Source organism: Polyodon spathula, chromosome 6 (genome assembly GCF_017654505.1).
Source record: "Polyodon spathula isolate WHYD16114869_AA chromosome 6, ASM1765450v1, whole genome shotgun sequence".
Classification (NCBI taxonomy): domain Eukaryota; kingdom Metazoa; phylum Chordata; class Actinopteri; order Acipenseriformes; family Polyodontidae; genus Polyodon; species Polyodon spathula.
The window spans coordinates 42,987,950-42,992,646 of record NC_054539.1 but is presented as its reverse complement, the minus strand read 5'-3'; positions in this window follow the sequence as shown (position 1 = coordinate 42,992,646).

The following is a 4,697-nucleotide window of genomic DNA, read 5'->3' as shown; positions in this document are numbered from 1 at the left end:
AATGTAATTTTTAAATTGTTCTTATAAATAATATCTTTATTTTCATTTTATATTAAATGTTTTTGAACTCAACACATGTGAATAAATGTCAGAGTCATTATAAGTTAACACTTGTTTAACAGTCTACAATTCAGCTTTCACTTCAACCTTGACTTTGTTGTACATCCTCAGAGAATTGTGTCCTGCTGGGTACTTGATATCGTGGGTCCAGGACGTACACCAAGCCTCTGAAGTAATGGTAAATAAAGAAGTGGGTAAACTCCCCTGTTTGGTGCTCGAGGCCATTGTTTTCATTTTTTTCAATTGGGTTTGAAGGACACCAGGGGCAAAAATGAAAGGCATTAAAATGCATTTTCTGGCACTCAGTTCCAGAGGGACAGTGGCAACACTGTTTTAAGAATGGTTTTGTAAGCACACACTAAGGAAGAGTCTCCAAGGCAAACAAAATGCACACATTATAAATGCCAGCACTCTTGAAAACCTTGTTTAAAAAATAATTGAAAAAAATAAATAAACCAATGAATACACTATGTAACACAATTTTTGTTCCTGGGTAGTAGGTGTTATTTCCTAATTGCTTATGCCTCAAAAGTATAGTAAATGGCTATTATTCCCCACAAACTTTGCTTTTGTGACCAGGACAGTGATATTTCAAAATATCACTATTTCCAATGGGAAAACGGGCAAATGTGTGCTTTTCGTTCACATAAAGTCAGAAAAAAACAACATATGAATCCAAATTAACATGTATTTATACTAAAGTAATACAAAAATGACTACAGGACTACAAAAGATTTAGAAGTGAGTAGTTTTTCGAGATTTACGATTATACTGTATGTACAGTATAATCGTAAATCTTGAAAAACTACTCACTTCTAAATCTTTTGTAGTCATTTTTGTATTACTTTAGTATAAATACATGTTAATTTGAATTCATATGTTGTTTTTTTCTGACTTTATGTGAATGTGATATTTTGAAATTTACCTGTCCTGGTCACAAAAGCAAAGTTTGTGGGGAATAATAGCCATTTTCTATACTTTTGAGGCATAAGCAATTAGGAAATAACACTTACTACCCAGGAACAAAATAAATAAATACATTTGTTACACGGTGATATCACAGGAGAGTAGAAGTGAGTAAACTCTGTATTGCCTATATGAGAAGAGGGTAAAAGCTATATTGCAAATTAAAAGTGGGTAAATGCCGTTTACCTGCATATACCCTCGATTACACCACTGCACTGAAGTCTGCCGTTTCCCTGAATTATTTTAACCAAAAATACTGGTATTATTGTTCTAAATGTTGATTATTGTATTGCCTGAAAAATATCGCAACATACCTGTATATCAATATTATCGAACACTCCTAGTAGTTACCCTCATTTTCTCCTCAGTTTGAATGTCATCCCACAGCAACCCACTTGCCGACTGAAGATAGACAGATGACCGCCATTCTTGTTGTCAAGGGCAATAGCCTCTTTTCACCTGCCTAATGTCAGCAATATTCACAAGCTACTGAACATTAAATTCTTTGAATTGCAATTTTACAGTTTTCCCATGGTTAAACTATGCATTTACTTTGGTATGCCATGTTGTTTTAATGTGCTTTACCACACCTCTTGGGATTAACAATGCCTACCTATGCTTTAACATGCTTTCACTATGCCTGATTACATTTTGCTTTTACTAGGGTGAACTTTTGTTGGGCTCTTGACTAGTAGAGGTTACTGTTGCACAAGGAGGCAGACTATACCTATTTCAGGACCCCAAAGATTAATGTAATGCTCCTCTGTGGCTCTTCAGCCAAGATTGGCCACCCGATGCAACCAGGATTCAAACCAGCAAGGTCCCCAGCATGACCCATAGACATAGACTCTTTCTGCAGCAACTATCTCTCTCCTCAGCATTACCTCTAAACTTGAAAAAATGAAGCCACATAGTTTGTCGCTGTGGTGTTATTTCCGTATTTCTGCTAGTCTTTGCTGTTTGACATTTATCTGGTTACTGTGGACTGTCATGCATGGACAGGATTAGAAACGGTTGCGTACATCAGTTAATAGATCATATACAAGTTTGCTCATGTACTAATTTAGTTTTGTTTTGAGTGAGTTAGTTGGCATATCAACATCTTCCCACTACCACCTCTTCTGTATAGACGTGCCAGGATCCCACACTGTTCCTTTGGTTAAGCTGCCACTGCTGGTCCGTTTTGTGTACATATTTTACAGTTAAGACACGGGAGCCATTACATGGTCAGACCTAAAGTTTAAACACAATAACAATTATTACCGCTTAAATTCCCCTAACACTTTGGATGACAGGCTTTTTTTCGCCCTGCTTCACCCTTTTTCCAAGATTCCATCTTGTCTACCTAATGCATCTCAGTAATTAAACTTAAAGAAGAGCATGATCTTGTTATCTTGATATTGTGTGACATATAGATTGCTGAAAGACATGAAACAGAAAATAGAGATTTATTTTAAAATATCCCAACAAAGTTTTGATAAAGACCACTGTAGCTTTTAAACAATAATGTTTAGAATATAATTATATATATATTATATATATATCTATATATATATATATATATATATCTATATCTCACACACACACACAAACACACACACACATACACAGAAGAAATGTGTAGAGATGTTAGTTAAAGTATGAGGGACCAATGCTACAAAAGTTATTGTTTTTTGTCATCATTATTTTATTTTACATACAACCCACAATATGTAAACATGTAACATATCAAAGCTGTTAATTATGTTGCAACATTTCTAGAACATAAAAAGTTTGAAAACTGACAACAGATTACCATGTTAATTGATTGTTACCATGTTACCATGTTAAACATTTGACCCCTATGTAATGACCATTAGATTTGTGTTATTATCATCAGTCTTATGTATTTTTGTATATAATGCCATACTTCCTTATACAGTAGGCCCCAGCTGCATCCTTACATTATTGAACTCTACCTTTCTGATTTCAATGTGCCTGTTCGATTTGTTATGAACGTCATATACTTACTGCTCAGCATATGTTTATTTTCACATTTGTGAAAATAAATCTGATTGGACAGTTCCTCTAGTTGCTATGGTAGTTGCAGTAAACATATGTGCCAGTTATGGGCAGTGCAGAAATTGATGGGGTCTCCCAAGCACAGACATCATAAAACTTAAATGTGGGTTATCGTTCCTTAGATTCTTCACATACAAAGTTTAAATAAAATCTTTTGAAACTATGAAGGAATTAAGTAATGAACAGATTCTGTACAGAAGTAAAATTGTAAAATGTACATATTGTAACAAAGTCCTACAAAGGTACAATGTGACCCTTAGGATGCAAAGGGCCCTGTGCACGGTAAGTATTCATTGTTAAGAAAATCCACAAAAAGATCTGTGTAGAAAATCCTGTAAGTCTGCGTGACCATTTCTGTTCTGTGTGAACAAAGAACTGTTTTTGTTGTTGTCTCACTTCAACTCTGACAACTGTTTTCCTTGCAGGTAAATGGCTTAGCCGTCTCGTGGTGAGTTAGGGCTTGTGAAGTAAAAGTGTAGTTATTATCTTCTAAAGAAGAAAGGTTTTCTTTTGTTTTATTTCTTTATTTTTGTTGCATATTAAAAAAATTAAGAACCCCATGAGGGTTAATTGTACTAAACTTAAGTGTCTGCTGTTATTTACTGCAATAACTCTCAAACCCAGCTACACCTCATCACAATATGATAAATTTGTTTTTTAAAAGACTGCAAAAAGAAAACAGGAATTATTTTGCTGTACATGATCTGACAACATTTTTTCAGGCATGTAAACTGAATAAATTATATTAGACACTTTCCTATCAACAAATTGTCAAGCCAATAAAAATGTTGGCATGTTGTCTGCTGTGTAACTGTAAATATATTTGGGTGTAATGCAATTACTTTTAATATCAGTTATAGTACTATGACCAAATTGAACTTCCTAAACAGTGTTTAGATCTGCTAAGTCATCATGACCTGTTTTAGATGGTTTTCTTTTCTTCGTAGTTGAATTTACTGTGCACTGCCTGCATATTTACCTCTTTAAACCTATAACCTGATAGTCTTTTATAGTATAGCATGCTCCTTACCCCCAATATATTTGTATTGCTATAAAGAAAATGTTTTTTTTTTAATGCTTTAGATGTACATACAGTACATTGTCAAGGAATGATACCCTTGTTTCAATGTCACCCCACCCTGGAGATGAGACTCGACATACCTAAGGCACCTCAAAGGTCTCAACGGGCCTTCCTTAGTAAATCCTTTTAAATAAATACATAAATTAGAGGTGGTTTAACCCTAACCCATGAAGCAAATTATGTTGTGCCAAGGTTTTATGCCTGTCTGGAACATTTGGTGCCCCTGCAGATAAAATAGCTCAATCTAGTGACTTCTGCCCTCTGGGCCTCCTGAGGTATTGGATATGATGGAACTAATCAACACAGTATAATTGGATGCTAATAACATAGGGTTTCATTGGGAATAATAATCTTAATAGAAAAAACAATACTAATTTTAAACTGTAAATAAGTATTTTTATTATGATTCAGTAAGATAGACTACTGAACTGATTAGCCAGATTAAACTGAGTGGTCCACCAGGTGATTCTCCTTTCTCTGTTCCAGGACCGACCTTCAAATAGCTGTCATGCATCTTGCAAGGCTGTGG